Raw genomic sequence first — 23,446 nt, forward strand, 5'->3', positions numbered from 1 at the left:
AAATCTGTATCTGATGGCTCTTTCACAGCCCCACTGGGCTATTCCTGATGCCCTACTGCAATGTGCCATGCAGATGTGTCACCCTCACCTGCAGTGGGACCAAAGCTTGCAGCAGTAAAGGAGGAGCCTGCAGTCCTCAGTTATGGGGGATGATAGGAAGCACAGAGTGTGGAATACCGAAATAGCAAAATGCGTTTGGAAGCTGCAAACTTATACAGCAACCATTCCTATCCTCACAGCAGCCAAATGCAAGCAAGTGTAAAAGCAGAATCTTACCAGTCTTATTCATTCACAGGCAGCAGAAACAAAATCTAAGCTTCAAACTCATGATTAAAATAGGGTTCTAGAGTGGCAAGTAGACATGAACACTTGTGCCCAGAAAACAGTAGGCTTCAAAGAGTTTGAATACCCATCTCTGTGGGAGATCCAATATGCTACTGAAAGAACTGTTCATCAAAGTCAAAAATAATGCCAGCACTGAAACAGTCCAATCTGCAATAATATTTTCTATTAGATATTTCACTGCAACAGCCAGAATTTGAATAAAGCATATGGCAATTTTTAGTTAACAATGGTAAAGGCATTTCCTAAAGTTGGGATACACCATTCCTGTTGACTGGCAAACAGCTCACAGAATGCAGTGTACTTCATGGGCAGAGGAAATTGCATCTCCCCAGAATGGGAGCTCCCCCTTCTGCAGCCTGGGAGGTGCCAGCAGCAAGGACAGGTGGGAAATCTGCCAGGGATGTACCCTCCATAGTGCTCAGACCAAGCCCCAGGGCAGGCAGTGACTGCAAACACCCCGTGGGCTCCATCCCTGGGGCTTGCTTGTGCCCCAACACCAGGACCCACCTCCTGTGTGTGCAGGAGCACAGATTTTTCCTTCCTGGGCACAGGGAGCATCTCAGCCACAATCTCACTCACTTTTCCAACAAAATATGGTGGTCTTCACTAGCAACAGCTGTTTCCAGCTTACCACAGCATTTGATGATAACTGTAGGAGTAAATGTTTGGAGGTTAAGGTGCAGTTTGTAAATGTCCGATTTTTATAGAAATATGGAAAAAAAAAATCATGAATTGTCGCATTCACCTTAAATGATCCACAGGTATAACTGGAGAAGAGCTTCCACATGCAAAATTAGGCCATACTGACCCATATAAACAAATTCAGTAAGCCACAACAAGCTGCTGGATTCTATTTAAAATACTGTTATGGAAGCATAGCAAAAAATACTGGCTGTTTAGTTAACTTAGGGTCCATTTCCTTCCTTCCTTCCTATCTATCTATCTATCTATCTATCTATCTATCTATCTATCCTGGTGAAATAAGTGCATGTTTTTATTTGCTGGTATAGAGATGGCATGTGTTGCTACTGTGGTTCATCCACAAAAAATCCATTGCTTTTAATATGAATTAAGTGAATACTGAAGTGTCTCTGCTACTCTCAGAGGAAAATTCTCTTCTACCTACCTTATAAATAAATGTTAGGTCTGGTATTCAACTTAGCAGAAAAACAAAGCACAGAAAAAAAAAAGCGCAGCTCTCAAACATGTTATTTATACACTTTATATACTGACTACAGGAAGAACTGAAATTATTTTCACTAGCAACATATGTGTAATTTAATATCATCAGTGAAAACTAGGAGCTTACCTGGCCAGGATAAACTTCAAGCACTTGTAATTTTTCCAGTTTTGAATACAAAAATGGGAGCTAAGCAGAACTCTCCATCTCTGCAGTGATTATAGCAGTATTTTCTAGAGGAAAGAATAGAAAACCAAAACTGTGTGTGGTTAAAAAATGAACAGAGAGAAAACAAACACTCCCCCACTACCCTACCATCAAACTTCTCTTGAATGGATTCATTGCTCAGGCCAGTTGTGAAGCAAACACCATGTGCATAACACATCTGTCAAGGGTTACAGGATACAGTTCATATTTCTTCACCTGCTCTTACTCTGCATAATGCTCTTCCTGGGATCTCACTCCCATCAGCTCCTTCTCTGCTCTGAACAAGGTCACAATGCTCTGACCTTGTATCCTGCAAAACCAAAAACATTGCCTAGCTTGCTGCTGTATTTTTTCCTTGAAATCTCCAGACTAGGTGAAAGTATTGAGGGTGTCTGACTCCTGATGACCTTTAGAGAAACTTCCCCCACATTGCTGCCTCATGCACTGAAACCAGAGTCCTTCCTCTCACCTGATTGATGTTTCCCATTGCAAGCATAGCAGATGCATCCCAGACTGCTGAAGAAAGGACAAGCCTGAAGAGCACAATAAACTTTCAGGACATGGCATACACGGGCTCTTCTCTCTGAGCCTGGCAGGCAGGGTACACAGCATGCCAGTGTCCTCACGTGCTTTTGGAAAGCAGTGCAAACAGTAATCCAGCTTTGCTTTCCCTCCATCTCCTACTCTGAATTTACACCTCAGTGAGAAAGAAACTGAAGGATTTGTGAAGGGGTCCCCCTGTTACCATTTCTCCTCTAGGTCATGCAGCAGCATGGTTTAGATTGAGGGTCATCAGTGCTGCATGGAACCAGACACAAATGCAGAAGCCAGAGGTGAGAGAGATCTGCTGCACAGGCCAAGAGATGCTGGAGAGCAGCAGGAAAGGAAGAAGGTGATGGTAATTTAAATCATAAATCAGTGACTAACCCAGAACACAGTTCACCTGCTTCCTGTGCCAGCACACTCTTCTCCCAGGAACAGGGATGGGCAATGCTGTCTGCTTCAGCTGTTCCTCATGGGGCCCTTAAAGGCTGAGTTAATGCTCACTAGCTCATCATACAGTCCCCTACTTTCCTAAAGAGTCATGGGATCCAGTCTGCCAGCAATACATCTGCATAAAACAAAGTTCAGCACTGCTTGTGGTAATAACTACCCTTGCAATCACACAATAGTACCAAATGCTGGGTAAGTGAAAGGATAATTCCATAAAAGCCTGCGAGGCAAATACATATTTTCTCATTAGCATTTAGCCATTAGTCTCAGATCTTAACAACTCAAGAAGCCAATGCAGATGGGCCCGAGTGGCATTAGTGCAGTGACCCTGTTCTGGACAGGGTCTGGTTGCTCATGGGTGTCAGCATGTCCTGGAGACAGCCCATCTGGAAAGGTGAGCTGTACACCCCTGATCCTGGAACAGGCCACTTCTTAGACACCACCTTTGCCGTGTTAACTGAGAAATGTGGCTACTCAACCTGATGCTCTGTGTGACATAAGCACACTGGGTCAAGTGATAAGCCAGATATTTCAGTCCCAGCCCATCTCCATTAAAAAAAAATTCTGTTCATGACTTTACATTCATAAATGCTCTCACAATGTCAAGGGATGGGGGTTTTTCATCAATTCATTAGATATGCTCCCATGAATTATTTATATTCAGTGCTAAAAATGGTTCCGAAACATTACAAGAATTCAATATCAGTTTTCACAGTGGGATTTCATCATTTTAGCACTGTAGCATAATAGCCTAATGCAATACTAATACTAATACGATATGGTGCTAATAGGGTACAATGAGAGTTCTGTCTAATATGCAAACATTTCCATGTTGCATTATTATTTCTTTTAAGTTAATATGATATGGTGATAATATGATGAAATGAATTAGTTTCATATCATTGTTTGCATGAGTTGCGCATATTAAAAGAATATTTCCCCCCTCCCTTTGAATTCACTTGGAATGAGCTTGAAAATTTACCCTGTAGTTATTCTTATGCTAATGAGGCTGTTTAGTAGGAAACACTCCCGCTGTTGCTTAGCCAGCTGAAGAAAGAATAGGCGCATATCACCTCTTGCTGGAAAAAGAATTTTCCTGGCCTGTTTTGATAGCCTCTGTCCTAAATATGTTTGGTTTAACATTTCCCACTGGCTCACAGATTCATTGCAAATTTATGCTAAGTTTTCTGGTCAATATTTATCAGGAGCACTTCTAGGTAAGCGGACGTGGCTCCCAGCTCAGCTGCTGTGAGGGGCAAGGCATGGGCAGTCACAGCCAGCACCTGGGGAGGTGACCACAGAGACAGAGCCATCGTGGCTTGTGTGGCCCAGGATGGGTGTATCCTGGGAAGAGAGAGATGGCAAGGCCACACCCCGGCTCCAGGGTCCATCTCAGTACTCTCCTCCAGGTCTTGTGACATTTTGCCAAAGCCTGTGCCGTGTATTCATTGATGCAAGAAACCAAGCTGGTGTAAGGGTTTTTCTTTCTGCCCCACAAAGCAGAGTATCTACCAGCCTTGAAGAGAAATCCTGCCTGCCCTTCCCAGAAATGAGCTCTGTTCCCTGGCACTTCACACTGATGTAAGGACCCTTTTGTTTCCCAGCTCTGGTTGCAGACCCATGGAAATATCCTATAGATGCTCTGGCATTCTGTGTTGGACACAACCTGCAGGGCTTGGAGCAGCCAAGCAGCCCTGTCCTGACCATTTGCCTTTTGTGCTACAACACTAAATGTGCAAACTGGAATGGCTGTAATGGGACTTTATTTGCCCTCTTCAGAGGGACTCACTGGAGTAACTGTGCTCATAAATAAATGGGCACTGAAATTTTGAGGACTTTTTGGGGATGTTGTGGGGCTCCAATACAGGGTGATATGGGAGGACATTCTTAAGTAATTCAGCTAATATTAGCCTTTGGTTCCTTTCTTCCTGACTTCCCCATGGAGACAGAAGACAACCCACAAAGTGGCTGAGAGCAACATCCTGATCTGCCCACACCCCAGCTTTAACTTCATGTAGATTCAGTAATTGCCTTCAAATCCCAGCACATCCAGCTTGACTGAATCTGAATTCAGACTCTATGACCATTAATTCACATGAAGTTATGCAAGAAAATTTTACATGTGAGGTTAACAGCACATGTACAGCACGGAAAACATCCCCAAATGTTACAGAGGTTTAAAATGTCATAAATAACATAGTCCAAAGTTTTTTTAATTATCAGATTTCCAAAGCTATTTTACATAATTCCCCATATAATCCAATCTTCAACTCAGAAGACACTAATGCAGATGACATTTCCTCTCTGTTTTGAATAGGGATTATTTTTTAAGAGGATACAGAACCTGGAAGTATTTCAATAGGTCTGATATTTAAAGCATATTTAATGGCATTTATGTTTTAATCTTCTTACCTACTAAACTTTAAAGAGAGCTGCAAGGAATTCAACAGTGAAAAAAATAATTAGACATTAGTTAGTAACATAAAATGCATAGGCAATGGGTCAGTGGATTCATGAACAGGATGCAAACAGGAAAAGCTGTCAGGGCAACACAGCCCACCGTGCTTTCCACCCTCCAGGAGTCACACTGCTCACATCCTCTCAACATCCTGAAAGTGTTCAACTGCTTATGGACTTGGGCTACACTGGTGGCAACAGGGTGATCTGAAAGCAATGACCCAAATTCACCAGGCTCTTTATAGATGAGCAGATCAGAGGAATCTTTGCCAGGAAGAGAGGACAGGGGCAGATGAATAATTGTCATAACTCTTTCCATGTTTTCTAGCCTGAACACAATAAAGCACCATCTAAGACCTCTTGTGGGAAGACTACTCAGGTTAAGCAAATGTCACAGAAAATTATCCAAAGAAAACCCTTGTTGTTCTTCTGAACTTTGGAGTTTTAGAAACAAAGTCTTATTCTGATCATACACATTCAGCCCTGCTGCCTTAGGGCACTTGCAAGTTTGGTGGCAATGGTGGCACCTTGTGATGGTGCTTGTCTCCCTAAACTTTACATGTACTCATCTGCTGTTTCAGTCCTGAAAGAGCCTGCAGACAACTGCCTGCTTCTTTTTCTTCTCACACTCTGCCTAACCCCAGGAGCAAGGAGCTACTTTGTTAGGAGTAAAGGTATTAATTAGCAGTGAACCTCTTTAACCCACATGCTCTTTCATGCAGCTTCATAATGAATTCCAAACAACCCTAAGTTGTAACATGACTACTATTTTCTCATATTAGAGCAGACACTCATTCTCTTGAAATCAGAGGCAGTGGTCTAGCAAACACCTCTTTCCAAGGGGCCCATAGATTGGAGCCTGCTGAAGCTTCCCCCCAGCGCGTATTCCCACATGAGAGGGACCATGTATGGCACTCCTGCAGCATTCTTCCACCTTCCTGCCACTGTGCCCCAAGCCAGCTTCAAAAGGCAGGATTAAAGGAGTGATAAACTGGACTGTGAATAGAAACTGTTTACCTTGTTTCCACAGAGAATCCCCTCCATTGGTGAGGTGTTGTTAAATTCAGCAGTCCCTAGAGCCCCCAGCCAACAGGTGCTCGGTGCTGTCCCTGCCCGCAGGGCGCTGTGCCAGTGGCTGGGTGCACGGTGCTGGTGGCAGTGTCACGGCACCAGGGTGGGCACAGCTCCTGGACAGCCTCAGCCCTGCACCCCAGACACAGGGGCACTCAGGGGCCCTGCTGGTTAGGAGGCCCAGGAAGATCTTCATTGAGTTGCAGCTTTTCAGTCTCTGTAGGATCAGTGGTAGCTGATTTCAGTTATTTATTTCATTAATTTCAACTGAGCAGGACCCAGCATGGTCATAGTAGGCACCAGCTTTAATCTGTCTCTCTTGTTAAGGACCAAGATTCACGTGTGTCTGAGGAGTCACTTCAGGCTGGCCATCATAAAACACACATTAGAAAAGACACATTTCAAATATTTGGATGCATACTTATTTCTACATTGAAAGAACTGATTTTGCAAAACCTCCCTGTGTGGCCCAGACAAATTGATGTGATTACTTTCAGCTATGAGTGGGAACAAAAAAGTCTTATGCAACTTAAGCACAATAAGCCAAGCCATTATTCTACTCTGAAAAATCAAAGATTTCTTGGTGTTACCATTACTATTGCTCTGTTACTTGTGGAAAACAATTCCAACTATCAGGAAATAATTATGAACAAAGTCCAGTTAATTATACAAGACATCTAAGCTGCCCTAATTAAGGATTGGGTCAATACTGTTCACTTGGTAATTTTTTTTTTTAATTGTGAATAGATTTAGTAGAAGCCTGGCTGATAAACAAATAACGAGATTGGTGGTCTAGAAGGAATTTGATTAATAAAATTATTCACCAATTATTTATTTCCTCTGGTTTATATTGTTCTTTCTTCTACCTTAGAACAGGAATAGAAGGAGAGGGATTGCACTCATTGGTTTCAACGCCCAAGTTCCTTCCTGTCAGAAACACCCTACAATCCTGAGGATTAAAGCTTTATTCATGGAACCATGATAAAATGGGGTAACAATTCAAAGCCACCTAAGTCTCTGATGCGTCAAATTCAGGCAAGATTCCTGGATCCATAGAAGCCTTATGAATTTTGCTGTAAGTACTCACCTTGCATATATATAATGTTTATGGTATTTGTGCTCAACCATGAAAAAATGGTCAGGGCTGGTAAAAACCAAAACAGACAAGCTATAGATCTGGTTCCACAGTTGATATCTCCCCACCATTTCTTCAGGAGAATTCACATAACTTCTGTTGACCTCCAAGGGTTGTGTCCCAAGCCCAGAAACAGGTGAAATGGAGCCCAGCTGCTGTGTCTGCAGAGATCAGCCCCTGAAGGTGCCCACAGCAAGAAGTGGGCATGGGCAGGGCACTGGGGGAAGGAAAAAGTGCCTCTGGGCTGATTGTCTGGGGCTGAGTCCCAGCAAATCCCTGTGTGTTACTACCACACCAACGATGGATGACTGCAGTTTAAACAGGAAAACAACTTTACATATGTTTTAAACTACAGTCTGCTAGCCTCATATTTTAGTATGAAACTGAAGCAATTTACTTCCTTTTTAATGGATTACAGAAGGAGCTCAAGCATAATGCTTCTCTTGTATGATCAATACCTTTAACACATCCATAAATTATTAATATTCTGCTCACAAAATTAACCCCCTCTAAGATGCATAATTGTTCATTACTCAAAAGAAAAAAACATTTAAGGAAGTAAAATGTTTCTTTGCATTTTAGACATTTCTACTAGCCTACAATATAGCAGGAAAATTACACTGTTTATTATTCAATGTAGTATATCAATTCTCTTTTTTTTTTAACTAGTTTTTCTTCCTTCTGTGGCACCATAAAGGAACTTGACACGTGACTGTTTAATCAGTCAAAAGCCCATACCATGAGGACTGTCTCATTACATTCTTCCTAGAAATTAATCTCTTTTTTAGATGGAAAGGCTTTGGGTAAGAGGAAGGGGCTGAGCTGATGTAGGAGTTGGCATAAGTCAATATTATTCAGGATTGGTCCATGCAACATTAAATAATACCCCAATGCTATCACCACAGTGCTCCTGCTGACACCTCTGCACCAATGACGCTGATAAGTAATTAATATCATGTGCTGGATTCACTTAGCTGCATTTCATTAGCTGAATTATAAAATTAGAAAATAATCTTCCAAAATGTGTCTCATTTTTAAAATTCACATCTCATTTTCTGAATGAAGAGGAAATACAGAGATCTTAAATCTCTGCCTAGGGATCACAAAACTTCAGTGCAACTCTGAATCCAATTTTTTTTTTTCCAAGTGCTACTCTTTGTGTTCTAAGAGTCTGAATTGGAATATTTTGGCTAAAATGGACAGTTACTATCAAAGTCTAAAGCCTAAAAATGCCTTTAAAAGTTTCAACTAAGGGAGAGCAAATGTGCTCCCACAGAGTGGGAGAGCATCAGTGGCTCAGAGCATTGCTCTGTGTCTTGGAGGCTCAAGGAATACTGCAGGCAGTGGAAGGATTACAGAGCTCTCCATCTTGTACCTCTCGGAGAGCTATACTCATACCCCATTATCCTTGACTTAATGAAAGTGAATTAGTTTGATAAGTGTATTTTAATCTAAAGAAGACGTTAATTATTTGATCAAATATATTCAAGGCAAAATTTCATACCTCTGCTTAACAAACATGCGACAGCACGGCTCATTGTTGGTAAAAACAAAACAAATAAAACTTCACTTGGTGTTTTACTCAGCTGCTCCAGGACTGAGGAGACCCTGGGCTGATACCAGTGTCTGAGATGTTTGTAAGCTGTTTGCACTGCATGAGCAGCAACCTCACTTCCACCTTCATCGAGATCTTAGCTGGAGCTACCCTCATTGTAAAGTTTAATGGAACTTCCCATTGAAGTTCCATACCCATGGAAGCCAGTCTTGGGTATGAAATACAAAATTTCAGCTCTGAAATAATCCCTCCATCAAGTTCATGCCTATGGCCATGGGAGAGACCTATGGCCATTGCTGTGAAGAGAGCTTCCAGTCCATGGGTGTTGCAGTCCAATACACTGAGCTGGGGGGTTGGGTGGCTTTTGTTTGGGTCTTGCTTGTTTTGTTTTGGTAGTGATTTTTTCAGTCAGAAGTACCAAAAAGCTTTGAAACCATGAGACCACAAAAGCACTTATGAGACCACAAAAGCACTCCCAGATTTTTCCATTACCAACTATGAGCCAGCCTTAAGGAGATTCTTTGTTTACCTTTCATGGATCCTTTGAGCTTACCCTTATTTGCTTAGTTTGTGCCAATGCTGGGAAATCTTTGAGCAACATCATTTCAAAGGTTCTCTGTCTCTTTACAATCATTTCTTTAAAAAGCATGAATGTATATCTGAAAACAAACGCTGGATTTCAGCAACCTCTTGTGTAGCCTAGTAAAATAGCAGGAAGAATAACATGTAATTAACCAGACTGACTTCTCCGACTCAAATATGTTACAACCTTCATCATTACAAATTTCAATAGATATTGGGATGTTACAGTGTTTAAACATATGCATTTCTTTTTTCAAAGTCTAGAGGCAGAATAAATAGCTGCCAACACAGCCAGAAAGTCCCAGCAGACTTACAAGCAAGAAACTCTTATCACTAGTGTGAATGCTAAGGAAGTAGCTGTCTTTATACAATTAAAGTTCAAGGTTGCATCTATAATAGGCTTTTCAGCTGTATTTGAAAGTAATTTAAACTGTTACTCACCCATAACCTTGTTATAGATTCATGGTGTTGAGTACGTAAAGCAGAACAGACTGAAAGGGTTATAATACATTTACTAAAGGAAGACAGGCTTGTAGCTAGAGAGAATATTCTGCAGGGAGAGTACAGAGGTTTGGAAAAGCTGCTTTTTGTGAGAGTACATTTCTCTTACAGCATCTGAATTATTCTTAGGAGATAATTTTTTGGAGAGGTAGTCATGGTCATTTACCAGTTCTGTAAAGATATTTCTCTGCCATCCAGCCAAGAAATTAAGTAATTTAGATGTGGTTAGTGTTGAAATGGGTCCTTCTGTTTTGATCCAACTCTAGTAAGGATAGGGGGAAAGATTTTCCTTCAGTAATTTCCTTATGTTAAGAGAAAAAAACTTAAAAAAAAAAAAAAAAGAGAAAGAAAGAAAGAAAAACAAACTGTGATTACCAACTGGTGTTCTCCATAACAGCCTCTGGGGCCAGAAATGCAGCAAATTCTTCCAGGCATGTTCAGGAGCTCCTGTGGAACAGTGATATGATTGGAGTTGTTTTCACTTTGATTACTGGATGTTTCTCACACTGTTCATCCAATACAAAGCAATGTGGGAGCTCTAAGCTCTGAGCATCAAGATCCCACTCAGTTTCAGAAATTACAGAAAAGGAGATAGCAAGATACAGAAAAGCAGCAAAAGCAGAAAGAAAAAAGGAGGTGCCAGCAGGCCAGCCTAGTCATTTAGAGTGGCACAAAGAAAACAAGAAAAGAGAAAGAGGGCATTGAATGGGTAATATCAAGTAATGGCATTGTGTCCAAATATTTGCAATGTTGGCTTCCATGCCCATGGCCAAGTCATGTTTCCCATTACAGAATAATGGCAGGGCACAACCCCCTGATTCAGCTGCAATTCATTCTGGCTCTTTTCACCACTGAAATACTTCTGTGGCAGTTCTGCAAATTCCACTGTCCAAGTTTTCACAATTCCAGGAGAGGCTGAAATGGCATCCCTTGAAATTTACAAAATGTCATTTAAAAAGTACTCCTCACCCTATGCTGCTCTTTTCATTTAGAGACTCTGAAAAGGGATGAAGATATTTAAATTCCTAAAGGGTTATTCTCATAACATTTTCAAGAAAGTCAAGAGTTTCAGAAACCCTGCTACACCTGTGTACACTTTTCACTGTACCCATCACATGGCTTTTAAACACTTCCAAAGCTCTTGAATACTTTGTTACCACAAGGTTCAGTAAGCCTCCTGTGTATCTATCTTTTGAAAATAAGAGGCCAAACCTTTTGAGAGTTAATTCTTGCTCAAGAAGCTTCTGTCACACAAATCCTAGACCTGACAGATGCAGGTTCACCAAACAGTCCTCATGGCTGTGTGTACACTAGTGATACACAATGTTGTCACCAGGACTTGGTATTTGACTGCAGCCCTGATTGGCCTGTGAATTTCACCACAAAGAACAGTTGTTTGGGTTGTTGGGTTTTTTTAATAGATATGTATGAGGCTACAGGTTCCTAGATTCATAAATTGTAAACTATATTAAATACACTGAAAATTGACTGATGATGACTGCTGCTCTTCTAGGCTAATTTTTCTTCTAAACCATGATATGAAAATTCTGGCTAATGGGCTCATGACAAGACTAAACAGGGGTAATAGCAGACTTAATCAAGAAAACAAATGAGATTCATTAAAAGCTGGCACTCAGCAGATAAACTTTGGAGAGTTCTAACCTCAATCTACGTGTCCCCATCAAAAATGAAGAAAAAAAATAAAGAAATTTTCAGCTGACTTTATCTTGGGCTGTTGAGCCAATTCAATGGAAATTCATAATGGAAAAATATTAGACATGGTTCTCTTTCAAACTCTTTTTATACTCTATCACAGAAGTCACAGTAAAGCATTAACTGGAATTTTCTTCATGCAGTTGAGAAGACAAATTAGATATAGTTTTCACAACTACCTCTAACAGGTTATTTAAGATAATGTTGCAGTGCTAGAACAATTTCATGGCAAATACTGCTAAGAATACACACACACACATATATATATATATATCTCATACACATACATGTCTTCCATATGTACCTATGATATACAAAGCCTTTATATTTATAGATAAGTTGAGTACAAATACACGCACACACCTACCCCTGCATTGTGCACTTTTACAAGCTGAAAGGCTGGAGAGGGAAGCCAAATGCTACTCCATGTTTCAGAAATACTCTGCCTACAATGAACAAAGCCAATTCCCTAAATATAACCATCTTCAAAATTCAGTTATACTTCTGCAGTTCAGCCACCCATAAAAAGGAAGAAAACTTAAAAGTTGGTTATTACTCCCCTCCGACAGCTACTGTCTTGTTAAAATATGCACAAAATTACCAGATAAATAAGTAACTAAGTATTTCTTTAGCCAATATGATATTATCAAAAAAGAAGTAGTAAAATAATTCCTGAATTGCAAGGAATACATGTCCAGCCATGATCTACTTTAAATTTAAGAGCAAGAAAAAATAAATATCTTTCAGATTTACTTTTTATTCATTCATCTTAGAAATGTAAATGCATGATTTGTACTATCCCTGACAACTATGTAACCTACCTGAGCTCTCTAGGGGCCAAATGAAGACCTCACTAATGCATCAAAGACTTTTTATGGTTGGAGAACATTTGGGATCAGGAACTGGTAAATAAATATATTCAATCTGTTTTGTAATTCCCCTGCTTTGCAATGACACGTTTGTTTTTGCTAGCAGCTCAAGTACCACTGTTAAAACCCAGGATTAGCTACCTTCTCTTTCCTGCACTGGCACACAGTTTATTTGCTCTCATTTGGTTCACTATGTTCTGCAAAAGCTTATTTACTCTCACTACCACCCCCTAATTACTTTAGGGAAGTCATATTGTTTTGTCATTATGCTCTTCTAGCTCTGTTCTGAGCAGGACATATTTTCTGTTAAAGTGTCCAAATTCTTTTCAGGTGGCTGCAGCCCTTGCAGCATGTGGCCTTACACAGTGTCTAAATTTGCCAAGGCAATTTGAGCATTATCAGTCTGCTAATTAATGCCCTATAATAATTCTGACCTTTAAAAATTGTCTTCTAGCACTGCTGTTCACAGGCCTGCTGCGCATATACTTTTCCTTTTTTAGTTTTTATTTAATTTTTCCACTTACATCTTCTGCTCTCAGAGATGTCCCAGCGCACTTAAGTGTTGCTGACAGAGCTTGGAAATAGCCCTCGTTAAAATTTTGGGGTTTGGTTTGAGAGTTGGATTTTTTTTCCCTCCATTTGCTTTGAAGGCTTGATTATCTCAGCTATTCTTGCAGAAAACATTCAGAAAGAGGAGCTTTTGCATTGTGAGAGTGTGCTACAAGCAGGCTCCTTGGCAAGCCACATCCACACAAAACCCCTTCCCCTCCAAGTCATTAGGTCCAAATACATGCAGATCAAGAGTAAAAAAAGGAATGAGCACCTGAAGGCCGTGGGTGGGCAACAGTGAATCTGTGCTTGAGGTCATTTGGTGCACAAGAACTGTTAATACCCCCAGCTTTCAGGGATGGCCTCAATGCACAGATTCAGGAGACACTTATGGGACACAGAGGGTGCTCCAGCTCTAGGAGACAACTCTTCTGCTTCTGTGACCATACATGCAACCCTTCTGTGGATTCTGTTGTTGACTAACCCTTCCCTGATGAATATTAACAATATGGGGGGTGGCTGCAAAAGATTTATTACTTAAGAATATAATGAGAAACTTTCTTTGCAGTAGAGTTATTTGGGGGAATACAGATGTGCACCCCACAGCTCATGCTCCTGTAATTACAAAGATATCTGGTAACACAACCAGCCTTATTAGAAACCTTTGTATACTTTTGGGATTAATCCAGGAAAGGGGAACAAAGTGCCAAGTGAGAAACCACAGTAAGAGCACTGACTGGGATCCCAGCTAAAGAAAGGCTGTGCTTGCTTATGCCTAACTTCCCTTCCCAACACTCACAACTGAAAAAGAGGGTCCAGAATAATAATCTGCCTTTCTTGGCAGGTTTGTAGGCAGCCCAGGGAAACACATGCACTGGAAGAGTGAAGGGCCTTAGTGAGGCTGGGAAGAGCTCGTGTCTCAGAGCTGAGGGCTGGCAGCAGGCATCGCTGCCTCTGTGCCAGATCTGCGCCCTGTGGCACACCCAGGGAGGAGCCTGGCATGGGGCCTGTCCCAGCAGGGGCAGGACCAGGAACCTGCTAGCAGCCATCAGGCCCTGTTGTGTCCATCAGACAACATCTCTCTCTATAATCACCAGCTGTGTTGAGGTCTTTCCAAACAACAGAACAGCTTGAGCCAATGCTTTCACATGTTGCAAAAAAAAGAAGCAGGGGAGACTGGGATAAGATAAAAGGATGTGAGGGAAAATGACTGTTTAAGAAAAAAAATACAAAATATATATCATCCCAGTGATGAAGTTTTGTATGCATTTATGTTGGCAAGGTCACAAACTTGAAAAGAGATGCAAACTTTGTTACAAAAATAATAGCAGAGATTTTTTTTAAAACCTCCAAAACCACAGTGAGGATTTTCTCAGAGTCCTGCAAAGCCATCCTTTATGAACCCAACATCAGGGGTTTCCTGTTATGCAGTTACAAAAGCAGAGGGGATTTTCAAGGGTTTTGCTTGTCACACCACCAGGATTCAGTGAATTTTCTGAGGCATGTTTTGCAGCTGTCAGATATCTGTATCTCTATGACACAGCACAAAACAGAGAAGAGCTGTCCATAAGAGAGAGCTACAACTGTATTCACCTGAGAACAGAGAGGGCATGTGAATAAAAAAAAAAATATTCCAAAACATGTCACTGGAAAAGACAGCAAAGGATATTGACCTTTCTGTAGTTTCACTAAGGATGTCAACATGTTATCAAAGCTTAAGGAACAGAAACAGTCCCCTCATACTCCCAAGGTATTTCTATGCTTTTGTTACCCATCATGAGCACACTTATCTAAAACCACAATGAATGGGAACATGCATACACATGTCACACATCAAAATTTACCTGGACAGGTTTTCTGGGAGGTTGTAAAGACTTTCTTCCTCCAAAATTCTTTGGTATAGGTGCAAAATGCCTCTATCAGGTAGAGTCAATAAACATCATTATCAAGATATTGTGTAGGCAGAAAAAAAATCTTGTCACAGAAACATCAAGATAGGAAAGATGGTACTGACAGAGAGACACTGCATTGGTAAAACTGCCTTGGGCTGATTCCAGGAGATACACAAGAGGTATTTTACCCAGCTCCATCAATACACAGCACAGCATACTCAGGAGGAAGAGCAGAGAGCATTGGCTGTAACCCTCAGCCACTGAATGTGATCAGACCTCTGATAATCAGACACTTGTTCTGTTCATTTGCTACAGGAGACAAAGTAAATAAATATGTGAAACTCAAATAACAGAAAAGGTAAAATCAATATGAGAAATACCAGGAACAGAGACAAAAATGTTGAAGTTCTGACCTTGACCATTGTGTATCCCGCCATGGGCTGCATTTACCAATGAAAAATCTCTGCAGTCACAAATCCCAGACCTTCATCAGACTCTCAGGTCCTCTGGTTTCCAGAACATTTCTGTTTTAATCAGTTTGCACTGCAAAGCTGCCTGGCCAGTTGTGAGCCCTTGCTAGCACTCACAATGAGGTGCCAGAATGATCAGCCACGTGAAGGAACTCTACAATTGCACTGAGTAGGAACAACAAAGAGCACACTCAGCTGCCAGGAGTTCCTGCTCTAAGGTGCAAGAGAGACACAGGTCAAAAAGAGCACTGCAAAGTACAGAATGTGCCAAGCTTTGGACTGCTGGCTTCATGGAAGTAAGATGAAGAAGATTTTCTATACCCCAGTCAAAACCAGCACACAAGGCCCAAGACTGCAGCTAGGATGGATCATAATTGCTGCTGCTGGCTCTCCATCTACAAACAGGCCACAGATAGTAACACAGATGATTAAAAACAAACACCTAGACTATTCTGGAGAATGAATGTTGATCTCGGAAGCAAAAAGACTTTCTACCTTGCCGCTTTGGAGAAACTTGGAGAAACATGGGGTATAACATAAAACTGATTCTGCAAAGATTTTTCTGTGAGCAGCTTTGATCTCCTGCATAGGTCTGCCACCTACATTAACAGGTGCATTCACAAATACTAGCAGTTATCAAACACAAACCCCCCCAAAATATCTAACTGTAGCAAGAAAAAAAAATCACTTTTTGAGTCTGAATCTCTCAGTTGGTCTGCAGTGTCTTGGTTTTGGGGGCAGGATCAGAAACCCTACTACATACCACTGAGACAGAAGTCGGTGCATGAAATACAGTGGGGTTTGTGAGGGTCACAAAGTGAAGTATTTAGCCATATTTTTTCCAGACCAAGAGAATAGCAGAGTGCTGAAACCATAAGAAAAGGGGACTGAAGCCAACAAGTTGTCATCTGAATCCAGGGGTAATCTACCTGTGCTCCTGTGGCAGCAGGGACCTGGCTGCTGCTCCCCTGCACACTGGCAGGAGGTGCCCCTTGCCCTCATTGCTCAGTTGTCCTTCAGTGACAGTGGTAGGTGCTGTGGTCTGCTGTGCACCAGCAGAGCTTTAGTAAATTATTAATTTCCTCTGCCTTCAGTTTTCTACCTTTGGACACCCTGATAGCTTAAATAAGTATATCCCAAGGCTCTCTTGAGAGAGAAGAGAGGCTGGAGGGAAGCACAGCTTTGCAAACGTTCCCCTGGTTTTCCTGCCTGTTGAAAGGGTGGGGGATGAAGGAGGAGAAAGAGATGAAGTTGTCCTTTGACATTTTACATCCATGCCTTACTGAGATAACCTTTACGGATAATTTTTCCCAGCAGGTGTTAGATATTTCTTGTGAGCATTTAACAGTGAAACATCATTAAGTAATGACTGGCAATAGAAATTTGTTACAAAAATTTTTAGAGGGGTGGAACTAAGACAAATTAACCTTAGGATTTTAAATACAAAGACAACAAGTTCTCTTTGTAGTAATCCTATTAGTGTGGGTATCCTTTATAGCATACTTGAAAGCAGATTCTCTTGGGCTGAACTTACTGTAATGCATTCAAGATGCCCTTTCTCCAACTTTTAGAGAGAAGCAACTGCAAGCAATTACTATAAAAATATTCTAAGGATACTAAAACCATTCCTTCCTGTTTCAACAGATTTTTCCAGCAAGATCAATTTTTTCTCATCTTTTAAAAAATTCAATTCAAATAATAGAGCTAATCCTATATTTTCATAAATTCTAGCATCATGAAGAACAAATACAACTTGTATATTTTAAAGGTTTACTTGTTGATCTCAGAACACTGCCAGCTCAAAAAGTGTTTGTGTTTGTGGGAGGGTGTTGTTTGGAGTTTTTTCAAAAAAATTGTCACCAGAGAGGCAAATTTGCACACACATGGAGCTGCTGAATCCCTCCCAGAGCAGAGTGGTGGCCCACGCTGCCCTCTGCATGGCACCCTGCAAGCAGAGCAGAGCAGCTCTCACAGTCATTACCAGCGGATGGGAAGGAAACCTGTGCTCTAATAGCTGCAGAGTTTTTCCTTTGCTGGGAGGGAAGGCCCAGCCTTGCTCCACACCTGCCCTTCATGGTCACCCCTCACTGCCCAGCTTGCTTTCCTTTCCCTCCTCTTCCAGTAGCACGGCCACCTTTCCATCTCTTCTCATGGCCCCTTTCCATCCCTCCTGTGCCAGCCTGGCCAGGCCATGCGATGCCCTGGCATGTCCCCTGTCCTGCTGCCCCTTGGAGCAGGAGCTGACTGCCCTGGCATGTCCCCTGTCCTGCTGCCCCTTGGAGCAGGAGCTGACTGCCCTGGCATGTCCCCTGTCCTGCTGCCCCTTGGAGCAGGAGCTGACTGCCCTGGCATGTCCCCTGTCCTGCTGCCCCTTGGAGAGGAGCTGACTGCCCTGGCATGTCCCCTGTCCTGCTGCCCCTTGGAGCAGGAGCTGACTGCCCTGGCATGTCCCCTGTCCTGCTGCCCCTTGGAGCAGGAGCTGACTGCCCTGGCATGTCCCCTGTCCTGCTGCCCCTTGGAGCAGGAGCTGACTGCCCTGGCAGTGGCAGCCTGACCCATCACCAGCTCTCACCGCTGCATTCCCGCTCAGGTGCCAGGGAAGTCTGTCAGCACCCTGTAATGCTGTGGAGCTCCTGAGCTGCTGCTGTACAGTGTTTTGGTTTATAATGGCTCCATTTCACACTCCGATGCAGCTGACTTACCCTACTGTATTTCACTCTTCTTAATTAGATTTTGCTCGTTATTCCTGAGCCCCTCCAAAGCCGAAGCAGCACAGAGCCATGGCTGCTCTCTGTGCTAAAGCAGCCCCAGGGGCTGAATCCTGTGCTGCACCCACACAAGCTGGAAGAAAGAAAAGTGTGTTTTATGCCAACCAGAAGGTGTGCAGCCAAGGAGCCTGGTAAAGCAACAGCCAGGGGCACTGGGAGAGGCAAACGCTTACTCAGCTGCTGCACCGGTGTGTCCCTTGGTCTCCATGCCTGTCCCACACGCCAGGTACCCCACTCCTGCCCCTCCACACCCCTCCCATCTTCTCTTCCCCCCTCCTGCTCTCCACTGACACTGAATATAGGGGAGTATTTTTTAGAGGAGTGAATTATCTGATAGTTATCTCTGACTCCAAGGGCTCTTGGTGCAATATACAGCTCCTGAAGCCCCTGGACTTGCAGGAATTTATAGCAGTAGATTGACAGGAAGTTTTTTCTGCAGGTTGTTTATATTATTGTAAGCTGCTTAGGAGGAAAGCTTTAACAGAACACTAGATAAAAAGAAAATGGGTTTTAAAACCTCCAGTCACTCTTCTTTCTTAACTTGTTCTTGAACAAATAAATGTGAGCCCTGGGAAAATACCTGAAGGCACTTTCACAGGAAACTAGCACAGAACACAGCAGAATGTAACGGGCAAAACATCCTCTGCTCAGCATTTGGCAACAAAAAACCCCACTGAAAACCTGGGGGAAGAGCAGGACCTGGGCAGTGAGGTCAGACTGTGAATGCAGGCACTCGGGTATGTGAATAAATAAACGGTCCTTGCTTTTTCTACCAGTAGGATCCCATATCCTGCAGTATCACCTATCTTAATAGCTATTGATTTCTTTCTATATTCTGCCCACAGCTAGAGCAAAATTTCATTCAAATGAAAAACTCATGAACATGCTGGCAGTTATCTTGGGTGAAGGAAAGACAAAGGGCTGGGAAACAGAACATTAAACAGAATATTCCTTTTAGCATTACACAGAGGTCCCATCCAGCAAAGAAGGACCTTCAGCAATTCCAATGAAAATTATTTCAGACTAAGGACAGAAATAGAACTGTTGCCTCTCATCTGCAGCAATACTGAACTGATACCTTTTAGGAGACAATTGCACATCTTCCAGTCACTTAATACATCCTTATCTGCCCCAAGAGCTTGTCCTGTTGAGAGAAGAGCAGCACAAAAAGAAACATAAAATCTCCCAGGTGGTGCCATCTGGCAGCCTGTGCTGATGCCTCCCCCCATCATCCCAGCAGAGGAGGGAGTCAGAGCCCAGGGGAGGGGTCTCTCTGACCACCAGTCCAGGAAGTCCAATGGAAACCTGGGGGGGCTGTCAGGACAAAACCAGGATTGGGATTCATGGCAGTCCAAGGGAGCTGAAACCTTCATGTGCAGAGAAATGAGGATCAAGTAGTGACCCAGCCTGTCCCACTGGATGATACCAAAGAATCAAGCAGTCTGAATAAACAATCTCAATCCTGTGGTTCTCAAGTGCTGAACATTGGGGAAAAGCAATTTTCTCTGTCAGCACTGCTGGTTAATAGGGGCAGACCAAACAGGCTTACTTTTAAGTGCCTGTCTTCAGTCTCGAGAACAAAGGTTTTCTCCAGGCAGGGAGAAGATATCAGTTGGTCTAAGTGAAGTCTCAGCAGGAAGTTTCCCTGCAAAATACAGAATTTAAATCATTTATTTGCATTTCTTGTATTTAAACAGGATACTAAGAGTGAGAAAGAAAGAGAAACCTGGGAAGAGCAGGCAGCTTCCTTGGAACTACAAACACAACAGTGAAAGGGCAGCTGAGTTCCTGTGCAAAACATGGTATAAAGCCTGGCAATTCTCAGTGGTAAAAATAACTCAGAGCAAACTCACAACTCACAGCAAACTGAGCAGCAGCAATTCAGAGTTTACTCAATAAAAGAGTACATTTCTCTAATATATTCACTATTAATTTAGCATATTAGTTACTGTGTAAAAGGAGCACAAAATGTACAATGGAGATGGAGACGCAAGGAGCCAAAGAGGGCCTTGGGCTGGAAGGGAAAGCTATTGCAAAAGCTTTTCCTCCTGCTATGTTGCCTTGCTCAGCTGGAGCATTGGAGGTTTGGTTCTGTGGTGTTAAAGCATGTTTTTTAAGTAGAGGCAGAAGTGGGCTAAGGAGCCACAAGAAAAGGGAAGGGATCCTGTGTTGCTGGAGCTCATTTCTATAGATGTAGTCCACAAATACAGAACTGGAGGCTGGGATTATAGTTCCATGATGATGTAGTTAGCAGGGATAGGTGAACAGATGGGTAAACTGCAAAAGTTTTGAATTCTGCAGAAGAGGCAGATAACCCTCAAAGAGCCTCTGATCCCTATCATACTGACACCCATCCACTCTAGCTCCATCTATGAGTCCTGCTGTCAGAGCATGGGAATGAGATCCCTTCCTTAAAAGCAACAGCACAAAAAGTGAATCACTGCTTCTGGCCAGGTGGGAAGTGAATTGCTGTGTCCTGGGATGAGTATCTTCTCAGGCACCCTGCAGCCTCCAGGATCAAAGAGGAGGCATCAGGGGAGTCAGTGGCTGTTTTCCCTGGCTTTGCCTTTTGTGCTGTGTGTGAGAACAAACTTCTGACACCTGTATGGGTACAGATGGCTCCATGCTTTCTTCAGCAGTAGCCCTGAAGAAGTACCTGAAAATAGACTGACCTTTAGATTATACACAGCCAACCTGCCTGCTCTTTTAGCTACTGCTGTTGAGTTTTCCCAAGCAATTACTAAACAGAAAATAGGAGTGATTTTAAAAGAAAATGGGTTCATCAGGTCAGTGGTAGTGTAATTCTGGAAAGGGTATGAAAGTGAGGAAGTAATGATAATGCACGAATTGAAGGGCTGATATAATTTGCCACAGCTGCACTGAGGTAAGAAATTGTAAATAAAACTTCCTGTCTGGCTGGAACATAATGAGTTCCCTACCTTTTAACAGTGCCTGCAAAATAAATTAAAAGAAAACACATACTGCCTTCCTTCACTTGCAGATAGTATCTGTTTATTAAGGTAAAAGGAACAGTGACAGAGAATACTGCTTCTGCACAACAATACTTGCATTGACTCCAAAGTCCTGGCCACTGCCCAGAGATGAAGAAAGCAGGGGGAATGATACTGGCATGGGAATAAAGTGATCTGAAATTTCCACTGACAGTAAAATAGGGAGAGTAATGGGCAGTGGAGGCTTGTCCCTAACCTTCATGTAGCCTTTCTTGTGCTGGAAGGAACAGCAATTCTTCCCTGGGATTTTAGGGAGGGAGGGGACATTTGAAGGCAATGACTGTTTCTGTGAGAGAGGTAGTATTAGTGGTGGTTAACTGCAGCCATTCCTTTTATAACTTCTTAGTGCTTCAGTACAGACACTGCCCTGGCTGCTCTGAAATTTCAGACTGGACCTGCAAGTGCAGGAAGCCCAAGAACAGGAAGGGAACAGTAGTGCAAAAAGAGTGATGTGAGTAGGACTCCCAATAAAATGTCCATAGCCAAAAGGGGTGGAGCTGAACAAGCTCACTAAAGGGCACACAACAGCTGAGTTTCTGAATGCACAATCACTAGACAATACTTCTTGTAAAACTGTGTGAAGATATCCTTTTACCTAGCAGGTGATTCAGATGTCCCACCAAGTTTCTGTGAACAGAGATATGGCTAAAAGCAAGCAAACAAGGCAAGAAAAAAAGGAAGGAGGAAAGAAAAGACTTTTACCTGCACACAACAGGACTCTGCATAGTTACTTCTCATTCCCTTAAACCTCACCACAGGCAGGGACCCTATGTCAACTGACTGATCAAGGCCTCTGTGAACTATACATTTCCATTTCTTATCTAGAGAACAAAATGGAAACTATGGTAACAGAGAGAGGCCTGATAAAGTCCATCAAAGGCTGAGAAGGAAACTCAGTCTCCCTCTGCCTGGAGCCCATGACCTCGCTGCTAAGGCTCCCAAGCAGAGGGGCACTCCTTGTGACAGTCTGGTGGGATATAAATAACTCTCACACAGACATAACCCACTGCACAACTGCTACTGATCCTCAGCCTGTGCTGTGCTTGGTCTCCTGGCTGGAAGGCATATGCATCCCTCATTTCAGGGTATACCTCTTTAAAGGAAACAGCACTTAAGCTCTTATCCAGAAACTGAATAATCAAAAGCGTTAGAATTTGGATCGGTAATTTTAGCTCAACCTGCTACATTTATCTTAATCCATATTTATATAAAACACATCTGGAAATTGTGGCACTGTTGTAATTTATAACTTCGTGTAAAATACATTTGAAATACAGAGAACATTTCTGAATATACTGCTTTTATAGACAAATATAATTTCAAATTTTAAAGATTTTCTATCTTCTGAAGAAACAGATAGAAATTTAAAATATAGAATAGGAAACTTTTCTCCTAGAAAGTATAACAGTTTTTTATAATGCACTCAAAGGCAATTTACTTGACATGACTTAAAAAGTGAAGCTCATTTTTACAGTGTATGGGGGTTTTTTGCAGCATGGTAGAATTCCTGTATGCTTGACAGCACAAAGAATAGTGTGTGAAATACCATGTGGATTTAAAGTGACCAAAAGCAGAGGCAAGTTTATAATTATCATTGCTATAGAACACAATTTTTTTGGGGGGAGGCCTGGAGCAGGGTGTCTTGAGCCTCAGAAGAGAAAATAGGTCATTTATGTCAATGAGAAAAGGATGCATCTTGGCTCGCTTTGTTTTCCCACAGCTAGTAACAAACTGCATCCTGAGCTTAAAAGCAGAAAACCTGGTGAGGTCAGCTGTATTTCTGCCATTTGTCTTTCCAGGCTGATTTTAAACTCTGCCTTCAAGTGTTACAAGGAGATTCTTATTACAAAAAAAAAGAAAAAAAAAAAGAGGGGAAAAAAAAAAAGGCAAGAACAGAGCATGGCAGAATACTTGAGAAAGTAGAGTCTGCCCTTCTTCCTAGAGGCAAGGACTGGGCTTGCCTCTAGGTTTCATCTGGACCCTGGCTCCTGGGGAATCATGAGGGAGCAAGCCTGGGACAAAGCCCCTGCTCCCAAGGTTGCAAAAGGTTTCCCCAGTAACGGGCTGTAGGACAGAGCCAAGCCGTAAGCGCTCATGTTTACTCTTTTCAGGTTCCTTCTAAACAAAAGGAAGGTTGGTCATATTGGA

General features: G+C 42.3%; 1 protein-coding gene across 12 annotated transcripts in view; it reads right to left on the reverse strand.

Moving 5' to 3' along the window:
• The window catches only part of PTBP2 (polypyrimidine tract binding protein 2), a 214,187-nt gene that overhangs the window by 109,847 nt on the left and 80,894 nt on the right, over positions 1 to 23,446 (reverse strand). For 3 of the 12 annotated variants that reach the window (XM_071436215.1, XM_071436213.1, XM_071436206.1), the window contains exons 1-2: positions 6,200 to 6,644; positions 1,655 to 1,758 (exon numbers count right to left, since the gene is read on the reverse strand). The exons of 3 other annotated variants lie outside the window; for them this stretch is intronic. The gene's annotated coding sequence lies outside the window, so the exon portion shown is untranslated. Of the gene's footprint in view, positions 1 to 852; positions 980 to 1,654; positions 1,759 to 6,199; positions 6,647 to 9,496; positions 9,643 to 10,401; positions 10,474 to 23,446 lie in introns of those variants that run through there. 6 more of the 12 variants (XM_071436216.1, XM_071436214.1, XM_071436219.1 and 3 more) reach the window with 5 other exon arrangements.

This window comes from Agelaius tricolor, unplaced genomic scaffold (assembly GCF_023055355.1).
Source record: "Agelaius tricolor isolate 1412-34295 unplaced genomic scaffold, bAgeTri1.0.p SCAF_11, whole genome shotgun sequence".
Classification (NCBI taxonomy): domain Eukaryota; kingdom Metazoa; phylum Chordata; class Aves; order Passeriformes; family Icteridae; genus Agelaius; species Agelaius tricolor.